This window comes from Equus caballus, chromosome 8 (assembly GCF_041296265.1).
Source record: "Equus caballus isolate H_3958 breed thoroughbred chromosome 8, TB-T2T, whole genome shotgun sequence".
Taxonomy (NCBI): Eukaryota; Metazoa; Chordata; class Mammalia; order Perissodactyla; family Equidae; genus Equus; species Equus caballus.
The window spans coordinates 10,798,999-10,813,438 of record NC_091691.1 but is presented as its reverse complement, the minus strand read 5'-3'; the positions used below and the strand labels follow the sequence as shown (position 1 = coordinate 10,813,438).

At 56.1% G+C, this 14,440-nt stretch overlaps 1 long non-coding RNA gene across 3 annotated transcripts; it reads left to right on the top strand.

The window, feature by feature from the left end:
* Window positions 1–1,420: 1,420 nt before the first annotated feature.
* Window positions 1,421–13,079, top strand: LOC102150146 (uncharacterized). 3 transcript variants are annotated; one of them, XR_001381285.3, is made up of 9 exons: window positions 1,421–1,516; window positions 1,634–1,806; window positions 5,077–5,412; window positions 5,989–6,204; window positions 6,342–6,537; window positions 7,584–7,692; window positions 8,234–9,503; window positions 9,739–9,827; window positions 10,312–13,079. It is a non-coding gene; the product is annotated as an uncharacterized lncRNA (long non-coding RNA). The 3 variants fall into 3 exon arrangements; XR_002809659.2 differs by lacking the exon at window positions 1,421–1,516 and having other exon boundaries at window positions 1,666–1,806; window positions 5,989–6,267; window positions 6,377–6,537; window positions 10,312–11,815; XR_290690.4 differs by lacking the exon at window positions 1,421–1,516 and having other exon boundaries at window positions 1,669–1,806; window positions 6,377–6,537.
* The last annotated feature ends 1,361 nt before the right edge of the window (window positions 13,080–14,440 follow it).

Here is a 14,440-nt window from a genome sequence, read left to right as displayed (position 1 = left end):
CTGATATTCAGGAGAATTGGGGAACAGATTATGAAACAGCTGGCTTGGGGTTATTTAAAAATAAGGTGGTGATCCCTATGCGTCCCTTGTGTTCATTTATGTCATGTGAAACCCCATTTCCTTTATTGCTTGTGGTCTGGTCATGCGGGGGGAAATCATAGACCTGGAAATGCCAATGTCTGGCCAGTGTGGTGACTGAGTCCCATTTTGCCCTTTCTCTAACTGTTCCATGTGAGCCTTACTTCTCTGGCAGGACTGCTAGCTCTGCTGGGGGTGGGGGTGGGGGTGGCCCCTGGGGCCTCCCTGAGACCTTCAGGGTTCCTGCAATGGCCTTGTGCTGGGCACACTGGAAATGTGCTATAGGTTTGTGGAACTGGGTTTTCTGGGGGTCCCTGCAAGAGATGCGCAGTATAGAGGACAGCTAGGAAACTTGAAACCAGAAGTGGTGGCTTCAGATGCCACCTGGGTCCCTTACAGTGGCTGTGGGCACTCTGTTTGCCTTTCTGAGACTTAATGTCCTTATCTGAGCAGTGAAGACGATAAACAATATACACAGAAGTGTGAAAATTAAAGGAGACGTCACAGTATTAGAATAAGAAAAATATGTTTTGAGCCCTTACTACCTGCCAGGCACTATTCAAAGTGTTGCTCCCTCCCACGCATTCCAGAATTTAACCTACACAACCCTGTGATGTGGGTTCCATCATTATCTCTACTTTATGGGCCAGGAAACTGAGTCTCAGGAAGGGTGTGAAGCTTGCCTAAGGTCGGGCTAACGGGCATGGACAGAGTTGAAACGTACACCCAGGACAATTTGGTTATAGAGGCCACTGGAATCATCTAGCACCGCGGTTCTCAAGCGTGAACGTGCATCAGAATCCCCTGGAGGGCTTGTTAAAACATAGATTTCTGGGCCCCACCCTGGAGTTTTTCATCCAGCAGCTCTGGGGTGAGGCCTGAGAATTTGCATTTCTGACAAGCTCCCAACCAGCTCTAGAACCTCTGCTCTAGGACCACTTTCTAGCATTACTGCTCTAGAAAATAGGAGGTGCTAACGAGAAGGCAGGTGAAAAAAATCAAAGACCAAACCTATACAGGTTGTTAGGCCAAGTGGTGTAGTGCCAGCGTATGCGGGCATGAAGTCGCAGACATGGCCTCAAATTCTGACTCCTCCATAACCGTGTTCCCACCAGCAGGGTTAATTGAGGGGCATACTCGGAGGCCCTGCGGGTTAAGCACCTGGTACTCGGGGACACGTCTCTCCAGTCCTCTTACGCCGGGGGTCCAGGCTTTTGGTGCCGGGTCCGTGGTCGCGCGCCGCCAGCTCGCCCGTCTCCATCCCCTCGGCGCCAAGTCCAGCTGGGCAAGCGTTGCCATGGCAGCGCCGCGGGCGGGGATGCGGGAGGCTGAGCGCGCCGCCGGGCTCGCCCCTTTGTGCAGCGGGGGCGGCCGTGCGCTCCCCCTACTCCCGGCGGCCTCCAGCCTCCCGGTCCCGACCCCTGGGAGCGGGCAGAGGGTAGGGTGTGGGGTTGCAGGGGCGCGGGGAGGCGGGAGGAGGGCCGAGGCGAGGACCAGGGGTGGGGCGCCTCCGCCCGCCAGCCGCTCCCGCATTAAAATTTCATGGGCGCTGCAGCAGCTACAAAGACGACGCCGGCTGCGCTCGAGGGACCAGAGGGAGGGAGGCTGCGGACGAGCGCGGGGAGGAGTTTGCGATGGGAGGCGCTCGCAAGGGCTCCCCCAGTTCTGCGCTGATAGCCCGGGCACAAAGAGCCCTCTGCACTCGCGCCGCAGGACCGCCGACCCGAGGTAAGCCGCCGCCCCGTGCTAACAGCCCTGCCTCCCCAAGGGTCCTTGTCCCCGGCCGGGAACAGCCTAATTCCCGGAGGTTGGGGTCGACAGCAGGCCCCAGGGTCTTAGGCAGGGTTCAGGGGATGGCAAACGCTGCCTGAGTGCCCCTCGTTTGACGGATTAAGAACGTCTCCAGCCTGCAGCTGTCAAATGCAGCCAAGACTCGAGGCTGGGTGGGGCAGGAGACAGGGAGAGGCGACGATGCGCTGGGAGCCTGGTGCGGATGGGGGTCCTGCAGTTAAGATCTGAGGGGGAACAAAGACCAGCCCCCGTACCAGACAGACGTGAGGGGACCTTCTCTGACCACCAGGTTAGCAGTTAACTGGCCAAGCCCTGGACACAGCCCAGATGGTCTGGAAACTGGGGGGGGGTGGGGGGGACACGGTGCTTGAGCCCCCTGCCCCTCATAGGGAGCCCATCTCTCCCAGCGCCTGCCAGTGCTCCACTTCTGGGACTCCAATTCCAGATGTCTGGCGCCCCGCGTGGTACCAAAGGGATGGCGAGGGCCGGAAAACCACCTTCTTCGAGAAGCATATTGACATTGATAATGATAATAATAATACATCCGTTTGTGGAGGGCTTACTCTATGCCAGCAACACGCTTAGTGCTTTGCACGCATTATCACAACAGTCCCACAAGGTGGTGAGCGCTCCATTTTAAAGATGAGGAAATTGAGATCCAGAAAGGGTTAGGTCCATGTCCAAGGTCATACAGCCAGTGATTTTGAATCCAGATATGTCGGACTCTCAAGCCCATGCTACATCCCCAAACTGGTCTGGGGAGACCCCAGAACTCACCAGCTCCGTTCCCACCTCTCCTCTTCAATGCACTCCCTGGAGAGGCTGGGAATTCGGCAGAGAGGGGGCTAGATCTCTCCTCTCCCCCAGCGGAGGGCCCTGAACTAGAGAAATCGCTTCTCAGACTGTGCAGGGGGAGGAGACCCGGGGGTCCTGGATTCCCCACCCTTATCCCAGGCTCCAGGCCAGTGGCTGCGGTGCGCCCCGGATTGCTGGCGCGCACACCCCACTGCAGTGGCGGCAGGGAGAACGCCCCCACCTGCTGCAGGGGGGAGCGGGGGAGGGAGGCAGGCGTGCGGGGAGGGGTGAGGAGAGCAAGGCGAGATTCCGTGCGGAGGCCGCTTTGTTTTTCCCGGTGCCAGCCTCAAACGGAGCGCGGTCCCGGAGCGGAACCTCATTCTGGGCACCGTGCTTTACTTTCCGAAGCGCGTTCCCATTTGGGAGCTTCGCGTCGCCTGGGCTCCGGGGGAGGGTAGGGGTGAGTAATTCTACTTGACAGACAGGGAAACCTGAGGACAGGGGCTCTCCGACTTTAGGGGCGGGGCTTCGGGTACACAGATGTCCGGGCCACGTGGCCGGGGATGAGTCAGCGGCGCTGGGGTGGGGCCGGGCATCTGGATGTGGCTTCAGCCCCCTCCTCATGCAGGTGGCTGAGACCAGAGTGCCCTGACCTCTCATCTCACCCAGAGCCCGGAACCACATAGCAGTCTCGGCAAAATGGTTTCCTCAGGGACACTTTACCAGCGCCTAGCTTTGGGCGGCATTGAACACATCCCACACTGAGTTTGGGTCATTTGATGTAGAAAGAATTTTGCAGTAACATCCCCCTTGCCCCTATGCCCACCTATTTTACTATTTAACGACTCTCACAGGCCAGAACGGTTCTGAAATCTACGCCATATCCTTCTTGCTGGGTTTTTGGGCTCCGTGTCCCTCCTTAAGCGAGGAGAGAGCTTAGCTTTCGGAGTTCCCAAAGGAGCCACAACTCCTTACCAAGAGTTTTGGAAGAACCACTCTCTACGCCTGCGTCAAAAATGAGAATTTTATAATTTTTGCTATTTTTTTACGAATTTAGTAAGTTTAATAAAATACATGATAATTGTAGAAGATCTGGAAAACACACACACAAAAGAAAAGAAGAAAACTCTCTAGTTTCATCGCCCAAGAATAACTACCATATTTACTATTTTCTATTACTGAGAATGCTAATTGAAACTGTAAACTGTGCGTATACTGCTTGTGAGGTTCCATCGGATGTGTTTCTCTGAGTCTTTATGCCCTTTGCGGAAATCCTTGCAAGAGCGTGAATGTTTCATGGAACAGATGGACACGCTGTAGTCAGCCTCTGTTGTTGGACCTACCCGTTTTTTCCATTTTTCATTTTGCATCTTCGTTTTTAAGGTCCGTTCTCTGGATCCCATCCCTGCTTCCGCCCAGGGCGGGGGTTGCTCTTTGAACGGATCACTCATGGAGGCAGTGCCACGTGGTGGAGAGAGGAGGGATGGACAGTGACACAGATCTGTGTTCCAGTCTTTCTATCCACCTTCCTTCTGTGTCAGTAAGGAAGCTCCCTTCTCGGAGCCTCAGTCTGCTCATCTGTAAAGTGGGGCTCATAATCCCGGCTTTAAAAGGCTGTTGCGAAGCTATGAGCCAGTGTGTGGAACGTGCCCGACGTCTAGGAGGTGCTGGATAAGGACAGCGCACCCTCTGTGTACCGCCTGAGTCCGCTTACATGGCCCCTGAATCTTGTCTGGATACTTAGCTATTTGTTTTCTTTGTGTCACAGTTTATTTGTGTTGGCTCCTCTCCTGGGAGATCCCTGGGCTGTGGGAGCAGCAGTGTTTCTGGGGCACTGGGGCCATTGTGCAGGTTCCCTGGGCTGGTGAATAACCTACAGTCTGGTCCTTTGTTCTGAGGGGGTCCTTCCTCTTGTCTCTGTGGCTCGGCTCATCTGTCAGCTGGAGCTCCATGGAACAATAGCCAGAGACACTCGGGGACAGAGGCGGAGGCTCGCCGAGGGTGACATCTGTCTCCTTGTCCTCTCCAGGCTGATAGGATCAGACGAGGCAGGTGTCAACTTCTCCCTTGTGGTGCCAGGTGGGCCCCTCTGGAAGCTACTGGATGTTATGGGAGGGGGGAGGGGCTGAATTGTGTCCTCCAGGGTGTGGAGCAGGTGACTAATGATAACCAACTCCAGCCAGCAGTTAGTAACCATGTACCAAGGTTCTTACTGAATGCTGCCTCATGGAGACCCCAGGATGAGGCTCGGAACTGGGCATTACAGATGAGAATCTGAAGCTCAGAGAGGTGAAGTGACTAGCTCCGGGTCACACAGCACATGAGTTGCAGAGTCTGGATTTGAACTCGGATCCACAATAACTCTGAAACCTGTGTTTCTAACGACTGCTCTCTTCCTCCTCTCCCAAAAAGGAATTTAATCAGTTGCCTCGAGACCATGGAAGCAACTAGAATAAACGGATCTGAGATGGTTTAGCCATCATGGGCCAGTTTCTTCTCAGCGATAGTAATGCTGACGACCCCAGTGTTTGCGGTTTACACACACCCTCCTCAAGTCTTTTCTCATGGTATCCCCACCCCCGCATTTGAACATAAGTCTTCTGCCCCTTTGGGGGTCAACAGGCCTGTGCAGAATCAAAATGCACCACTCTCCATCAACGTGATCTTGGAGCAAGTCACTTAAACCCGAAGCTCAGTTTCCCCATCTGTAAAATGGACACAAAAAACCCCAACTCATCGTTTCATCAGGTAGGTAGAGGTGCCGCCATTAGTATCTGTTCTCTGTAAATGTGAGTTTCCCTTCCGTTCCCTCCTCCTTGCTCTTTCTTCTCCCCCCCGCAGCTCAGAGATTCCCTTGTTTGAGGGAGATCTGAATTTTGAAGCTCCCCTCTGCTGTACGTGTTCGAATTCATCCAGAAACAGCACTCTCTGCTTCCCCGCGGGAGCCTCTCTCCCTGGCACGTCTCCTGCACGCGCCCCGCATGCTCCTCGTTCCCAGGAGCTTCCGTCGTCTCTCAGCACTCACTCATCCAAAGCAATTTAGGCCAGCGGCGCCTGCACGCTGCAGCTCTCAGAGCAGCTATTTTATTCCAGAGTTAGGAAAAAAACCCCAAAACCCAGAGGGATCCTAAAATGCCACCAAATGCGTATTTCCCTGGTAGCAGCTCTTCTGTTACCAGGAGCAGTGCACAGAGTTTAGGGGAGAAATGAACACCCTGTGGGTGGTGTTAGGAGCAGGGTGGGCAATGGTAGTAATGATCGTGGAAGAAAAGAATAGAATGCAAGCCCGTGGATGATATTCACCACCCCATGTAACCTTCACAGTGGCCCTGTGCGGTGGGCGTCGCTCTCATCCCCGTTTCCTGGGTAAGAAGACAGTCCCAGCACAGCGGTGCACGTGCTCACGGTGACAGAGCAGGGATGGGACTCCATCCCGGAAAGCCTGCGTCCTTTCCAGCGTCTCGGGATGCTTGGGTCGGCATGGGCCCGACCAGGAGACCTCCCGGTTTCCTGTTTTGCTTCCGATCTGCATCCGAGGAGGTCAGTTCTGGCAAAAGCTGTGATTTCAGAACAGGAGCCCGGAATCCGTTCCCCAACGTGCCCGTGGGTACATCTTTCTTCCCTCACCCTTTCTCTCTCTCTCTCTCTCTCTCTCTCGCTCTCTCTCTCGATGACAGCTGAGGCATCACCCTGCCCACCCATGTCGTTCCAGACGCCTTCCCGTGGCCGCCAGGACCCTGACAGCATCAGAGGGATAGCTGAGGGGACCCTTTCTCTCCTCTGCGCCCCCAGGGACGGCAGACACCAGCTTCATGCCGTGTGGTCAGATCCACCACGAAATCCATACGTGCAGAGGCCTCCTGAATCTCAGAGGTAGGTGGGATCTCTGAGGACCCTATGGGGGCCAGGCCCTCAACTGAACTTCCCTGATGGGGCCCTGACCTTGACTTGAAGTCCGGGGAGGGTGGGGAGGTCCATCTGGGCAAGTGGGAGCTGAGAGGCCAGAGCCCGCGGGCCACCACCTGGTCTCTGTATGACCTTTGATCTGACCCTTCTTGGTTCTTGTCCTCTGTCATTATATCTAAATGAGTTTTGAAAGAATAACTTTATTGAGGTATAATTTACATACAGAAAATGCACCCATTTAAAGCACACATTTCAATTTTTTTTTTTTTTTTTGAGGAAGATTAACTCTGAGCTAACTGCCGCCAAGCCTCCTCTTTTCGCTGAGGAAGACTGGCCCTGAGCTAACATCCGTGCCCATCTTCCTCTACTTTCTATGTGGGATGCCTACCACAGCATGGCGTGCCAAGCGGTGCCATGTCCGCACCCGGGATCCGAACCAGCGAACCTCGGGCCACCGAAGCGGAATGTGCGCACTTAAACGCTGCGCCACTGGGCTGGCCCCCCATGTTTCAATTTTTGATAGATGTTTTGATAATACATAGGTCTTTGTAGCCACTACAATAATAAAGGTATAGAACATCTCATCACACCAAAATGTATCCCCGTCCCTTCCTGTCCCTCCCAGCCTCAGCCCCAGCCCACCACTGACCTGCTCTATGCCTCTAGAATAGACTTACTTTTTTCCTAAAGTTCCATTAACATGAACTCTTTTGTGTTGGCTTCTGCTATGCACAGTGTTTTTGAGGTTCATACTTTTTATTGCACATCTCAGTAATTCAACCCTTTTTTGCCTAACTTCACTGAGGCATAGTTTAAATATCACATAACTCACCCATTTCAAGTGCACCATTCCATGATTTTTCAGTAAATTGAGCAAGTTACACGCCCAGCACCATAAATCAGTTTTAGAACATTTCCACTGCCCCCTGTAGGATTCCTCACGCCCATTTACTGTTCAACTCCATCCCGCGGTTAATCCCGGACAACTGCTGATCTCCTTTCTGTCTCTGTAGGTCTTTGCTTTTCTGGACATTTCCTAAAAATGGAATCGTGCAGCCTGTGGTCTCTTGTGCCTGGCGTCTTTCGCCCCGTATGATATTTCTGAGGTTCGGCCGTATCGTAGTAAGTATCCATCGTTTGTTGCTTTTTATCGCCGAGTAGGTTTCGTTATACGAGGGTGTCACAGTTTGTTAATCTCTTCCCCAGGACGGGAGATTTTAATTTGATCTGTGCTTCCTAACTGGGCTATAGATACCCCCCGCCCTGGGGAGGCATCTAATGCCCCAGGATAAATATGGCCCATATTTCTGAGACATCAGTGTTACACAAATATTTACTCAAAGTTTAAATCATTCGCTGGTGAAAATAATCTTTTGGAATACTTACTGTGTGCCAGGCGCTGGCTAAGCCTTTGAGGATAATTCACTTTGAGCCCCACGTTGTGCACATGGGGTTGGGAAGCCGTAGTCTTCCTCGTGTTCCTCTGACCTCAAAGCCCAGCCTTCCTTTCTACCCTCAAAGCTGACAGCTTGACCCAGGAGCTAAAGTTTCCCTTGAAACCCCCATTGGCTTATTAACCTCAGGGATGCGGGTCCACGGGGCCAGAGGAAAGGGTCATTGCGGTCCAACAGCGCTCCTCTGAGCAGCCAGGGTCTATTTTCAGAGTGCGACGAGTTCCTGGGATGCAGGAGAGAGAAGGGAATGTCAGGGTTCTTCAGGATGCCCACAACCACACCGGGGAAACAGCCTTGCAGATAAGTATTCAAACTTACCAGCCCCCGGCCGGCCAGCCTGCCCCCCTCCTGGTCTATGCAGGAGAGTGTGGCAGCCAAGAATCCCCACGGGAGGGGAGAAACTGGTGACGCAGCTCCTTGGCTTTTCACCTCTTTGCCACAAAGAAAGAGCTTGTCCCCATTTGATGGGGCCCCCGAAAGGGTAATTTTCATGCCCCGCTTTTGGCCTCAAGGCTTGTATTTTATAAATGCCCCCATCAGGAACTTCTGAGAGCTGAGTTGAAAGACTTGTCTTGAGGACCTGTAGACGGGTGTCAGAAGGAGGCCCGGGACTCCTGGAGAGTTGGGCTGGCGCTTCTCTTCTCTTCTCAGCTCTAGCCCTTTGCCATTATATTTATCAAACGTGGCCAGGGCTCCTTTGCCAGGCAGTCAAGAGGGGACCTCAGTGCTGTGCCCTCAGGGCGCATTCTCATCAGTGCAGGGGTCTGAGTACATCTCCGGCTCTGGGCCCGCGCCCCAAGTCCTGGGTGCTGACAGCAAACTCTGAAAATTCGAGCAGAGAGCCCCAGACTCTCCTGCGGTAGGTCTGCCACTCAACAAGGATAGCTTTGCTGTCCCCAAAAGCAATACCTGGGGGATGGTTCTGGGTCAGGATTAGTGGGCAATTGGAGGAGGGTGGGAGGGGGCAGAAAAATAACCGGCTGAGCACAGGGCTCCTCCTGTTTTGCATCCACTGCCTCCAAGTATGGGTTACTATTGCGCACTTTGAGTGCACGGGTCCCACGGCTCAGAGAGAGGCACAGACTTCCAAGGGCTGCACAGTACGGCAGAGCTGGAACCAGGACTCTGGATTCCTGACTCTGTTCAGCTGAGTCTGTCTTTACTTTCTCCTGGGTCACATTCTGCTGATGTTGGGAGGAGGCAAGTGGGTGCAGGGTGCCCCTTCCTCACTCCAGGACCGTCTGGGTTGGGAGGAAGGGAGGTGAAGGGTGTGTGCCTAGGCCCAGCCCCCCTGGCTCCCGGGCCGCCTTCTTGCTGCCAGAGAAATCTGGCCAGGCCCGGGCTGGGGAGGGGGCCTGGGCGCGGTTTTCTCCTGCGGCGTGGCTGGCTCTTGTATTCCAGGATGGGCCTTGGGGGCTGCGTGGGGAAGGAGCTGGGAGCGGGGCCTGGGCTGCCAACGCCATGGCCGGGCACTGCCAGGTAAGCCTGAGTGGATGCAGGCTCCACTGAGCTTAGCTTTACGGGGCATGATTGTCCCCCTCCCAAGACCCCTCCCAGGCCTGGCCAGAACATGTCTGCTCCTGAAAAGAAGGGCTGGGAGCCAGGTGGCTGGCAGGCTTGTTCTGTGTGGTCTCGGTGGGGGTGGGTGGGACAAAATCAAGACCACGGTGGTGGGTTCCTGGCAGAGAGTTCACCACATTCCTTTATTCCGCAGAAACACAGCCCAAGCACCTTCTCCCAGCTCGATGCTGAGGATCCAGAGGTGAACACCAGAGATGTGGTTCCGCCCTCTCTGATCTTCAGGTAAGAACGTGCTTTAGCGCTGTCTCGGCGAGGGAATGAGCTCCCCGTCCTGGGAGGTGTGCATGTGTGTGCATGTGTGTTGGGGGAGGGAGGTGCAGAGGTTCCCTCAGCGGGAATGTTCTAAAGGGATCCTGGCCTCCCGAGGACTCGGAAGGCCCTGTGCATCCGCCTGACCCCCATCCCTCTCCGCCCACGATGCTCTTGGGGTCGGCTCTGGGCTCCCTTTATAGCTTTTCCATCCCCTGAATAAGCCCTGCTGAGATGGGGTATCCGTGGCTTCCATTGCTTCCTCTCTATTCCTGAGTTTCCTCTAAAAGGTTTTAGTGTCCAAGGCCGTCAACCCCACCCTGTCTAGGTGTTGGGGGCACAGGAGGGAGACTGGGGTCTCTGAAGGTGCCCCCCTCGGAGGTGGGGTTAGACTGGGGGTATGGAGAGCTGGGCACGGAGGCTGTGCCCTCCTCCGAGCTCGCTGTGTCTCCTCCAGGCCACTCTGCCCCAGCTGTGTCTCCAAGACTCTTGGCCTGGTGTTCTCTTTGGAGCCCGGGCGACTCTGGACTCCAGCCACGAGGACACACGGAGGAACCTTCGGTGCTTTTCTGGAGCCCTCAACAATTCCCCGAAGACCTTATCCTTTCCAGCTCCCGGGATGAAGCCTCCTGTGGATAGAGGCCCCCTCCTGGCTGGAGCTCAGCCAAGCACAGGGCCTGGCTGTGGGGGACGGCTCGAGGGGTGTGACGGAGGCTGGCCACCCACCGTCCCCTCTGCACCCACCATGACCCACCTGCTGGGCCTGCCTGTCCGGGCCCGGAGACCCTTCCTGACCCCGTGTGGACTTCATTCCTCCCGGCATCCCTGCTCACGACCAGACAGAGCTCGGCCCGAACCCCACTGACCACCCCGTCCCCAAGGCCGGGTCTCAAAGGACCCTCCAGGACGGACGCAGGAAAGCAGGCTGGGAATCCGGAGGAGCTGCCAGGGGTTGGGGGTGGGGGGGCGTCGCAGCTCGGGGGTGCTGTGGGCTGGAGTCTCATGTGCTGTTTGTCGTGTGAGCGATTCTTATTTTGGGGGGTGCCTTTTGGATGGGGCTTCTCTGTGCTTCTCCTCTTCCTGATGGTCACAGGGAGGAGGCAGGCAGGGTCGGGGGAGCGGGGGCCTTCCTCCGTGTCGCCGAGCTCTGGGAGGGGCAGCTGGAGGGGAGAGGGTGTGCCGCCTTGAAGGGGAGAGTTTCCTAGAGATGAGGGGACCTAGGCCAGGGGAGGTCGCCAGAAGGAGACAGACACTGGGCTTTGTTCCCACCGTCCAAAGAGAATGGGCTAGAACCCCCCTGGCCCCAAGGCTTGAGGGGTCCCCCCAGCCTGATGTCAGCCCCCTGCTCCTTGTTGCACCAATCTCCAATTGTGTCCTTGGGCAGCAAAGGCAGGCAGGCGGGCCCAGCCACATGCAGCCTCCCCATCACACGGCTGCAGACTCACTTCCGGCCCCTTCCGGGTCTCCCCTTAGGCCAATCCCTCCAGGGGGCCGGTCCCAGTGCTTGTCCTGGAGCAGCCTCAGCCTTTCTTCAAAGCCCCTCATCATTTTCCTGGCAGGGGAGGGGGCCTGCATGCGTCGGCTTGGCTGCCATCACAGAATACCCCAGACCGGGGGGCTTCAAAAGCAGAAAGGCATTTTCTTGCAGTTCTGGAGGCTGGAGGTCCATGATCAAGATGCCAGGGGTGGTTTCCGCTGAGGCCTCTCTCCTTGGCTGCAGGTGGCACCTTCCTACCGTGTCCTCACATGGCCCCTTCTCTATGCACACGCGCGGCGGGAGAGAGAGAGCACTGATGTCTGTTCTTATAAGGGCGCCAGTCCCATCAGATCAGGGCCCCGCCCTTATGACCTCATTTAGCCTTACTACCTCCTTAAAAGCCCTGTGTCCAAATACAGCCACGTGGGGGTTACAGCTTCAACCTATGAATTTAGCCCGGATGGGGTGCGTGGGGGGGGGGGGGGACGACACAATGCAGTTCGCAACCCGTGCTCCCCACAAACCTGGAGCCATCTCCCCTTCAGAGTCCCCACCCCCCACAGGGAGGGGAAGGAGGAGCAGAGTGAGGGAGGTACTGTGCTCAGGTGGCCCCAGGAGCCTTGGGAACACAGGGAACTGGCTGGACCCAGTGCAGCGAGGGGGCGTCCGCAGGAGAGGGATGCCCTGGGAAGGGCCCGGGCACAGGGTCCCGAGGGCACGCTCTCTGCTGTTCAATCTTGGGCAAGTCGCCTCACCTCTCTGAGTCCGATTGATTTCCATTCTTGAAACAGGGGCCCTCTGCTCGCCGGGGGGGGGGGGGGGGTGCGCAGGGAGGTTCCCTCGAAATCCCCTGCACGTCCAGTGCCTCGCTCTTAGTCGGTCCTCGGGAGGCACCCCCATCCGTCCGGGAGTCCAGACTTAGAGCATATCTGGTCCAGGCGCTCTGACTGTGGACTCAGCATCCCCGACCCAGAGGTGCTTCTGACGGCTCTTCCCTGGCCCGTTTTCTCAGCATCCCTCTCTAACCAGCTTGGCGAAGTGGCTGCATTTCATGGCCTCCATAGTAGCTCAAAGTGCTTCCTGGGGTATTTCAATTCTACCCTTCTCATCAGAATGGAGCACTTACCGTGGGTCCTTCCCTGTGTTAGGCCTTTTGAGGGAACACAGGGGACGATCTGGCCATCCCACGCGGGAGACAACCAGCTCACATGGAGAATTGGACAATGGGGCATAAAACGGTCCACTGAGGCACAGGTTCGGAGTGTTTAGGGGCTGGGAGTAAGATCCCAGTGCGGGCTGCAGCAGGCTGGACAGGCTTCCCAGCGAGGCAGAACCAAGCAGGGCCACGAAGGATGAGAAAGATGTGGCTTAGCTGAGAGCTTCTAGGGGGAAATTAGAGCAGAGAGTCCCATAACACATTCTAGGAGATGTCACTGCTCTTTAAAAAAAAAAACGTGACTTGAAATTCAGCAAGTTTCTGTAGTGCAGGACTTATCAGAGCCTTTAAAATACTAATGGAGATCTTGAATACTCAAGGACAGACAGAGGATGAAGTGTTCCCCCCAGACTTTACTGGCAACAGAACACTCTTCTTATAGAGCATCATTTAGAAGTGTGGGAGATGCCAGGCTGGGGTTTCCGTGGGAACACCACAGCAGTGATAGGAGATGACATATCTAGGGCATGCTCAGGTGCTTGGCGGCATCAGCTGGGAAGGCTGAAGACCAGGAGGGACCGGGGAGTCCTGGTGTCAGGAGTCAGGAGAGCTCTCTGCAGTTTCATATGCGGGAAGGGCAGGCCCATGGTCGGAGTAGCCAGAGGCTGGCAGTTGTCGATGGAAGACATGCCCACCAGACACGGTGGTTCTGGGGCGTCAGACCTTTCGTGGGAAGATGCTGGTGCGTGCACGTGTGCGTGTGGGAGTGTGTGCTGAGCGTGACAGGATCCAGCCTTCTGGGAAGGGGCTGACCAGACCCAGGCAGGGGGTTTCCAGCCAGGACAAGGAGGACCTATTTTTAGGGGAACTGAAGTGTCTGGGGGGAGGCCCTTGAGGCCTACCGCCAAGAAATGGGGAAGGAAACGCTTTCGGGCAGGATCCATGTGGGTAGGCTTGATTCTGGTAGGGGTGAGGGGTTTGGAGGCAGACCCCTGCCTGGGCAGGCCCGGTTCCCTGGCTGGTCGGGGTGGGGGGGCCTCGGGGCTGCAGCTGGAGGGGCCGGGCAGTGTTGCATGGTGGGGTTAACCTACTAACCCAGGGCTCGGCCGGGACGCTGTGGCGAGTGATGAGGTGCCTGGCCTTCTGCCAACCAACTAACCCACTAACCAGGCCGGAGCATGCCCTACTAACCCCCCGCAGCCAGACCCTACTAACCTTGGAGCTCATGGGCCTTTCAGGGGGCTGGGACGTGGGGGCAGACGAGGCTCCGGAAGGCCCTGCCTGTGGCCTGGGATCTCTGTGCAGACCCGCATTCCAGGACAGGGCATGCAAACAGGACTCGCCACCAACCCTGCCACTTTGTGCTGGGCGACTTTGGGCAAGTGCCCTCACCTCTCTGAACCCCAGTTTCCTCAGATGGGAGGACTGATCCTTCCTTCACAGATTGCAGTGGGATTCCCGTGAATATAAAGGTCTTGGCACATGGCAGGTAATTAAAAAAAAATATAAGGGTGGGCATGGGAGGCCCAGAAAACCTGGTTGATCACGTCCCCTGCCTAGGCCCTGGTCCCTCTGGGTGTTCTGCACACAGACCCTTCTGCCTGGGGCCAGACTCTCGCTTGGAACCACTAACCGTCTCTTCCCCCCATTCTTCCTCCTCCTCAGCTTTCTTCTCCGTAGGCAGCTCTTTTGTTCGGTTACTAACCCGTCTAACCCGGGGGTGCCCAGCGGCGCCCCGATCATCCTTTAACAAACTAACAGACCTGCGTGTGCTCTTCCTTCTCTCCTAGTGACTCCCGCGTGTGTCTGCTGAGGTGCCCTGTCCGCTGGTGTGTGCTCTGACTTACTAACCCAGCCTCTACTAATCCTGTTTTCTCTTCCTACTAACCCCAGCCCTGCCGAGCTCTGGGCCCTCCCGGGGGCTGGTCCGGCTCCTTTTGGCAAGCAGATGTC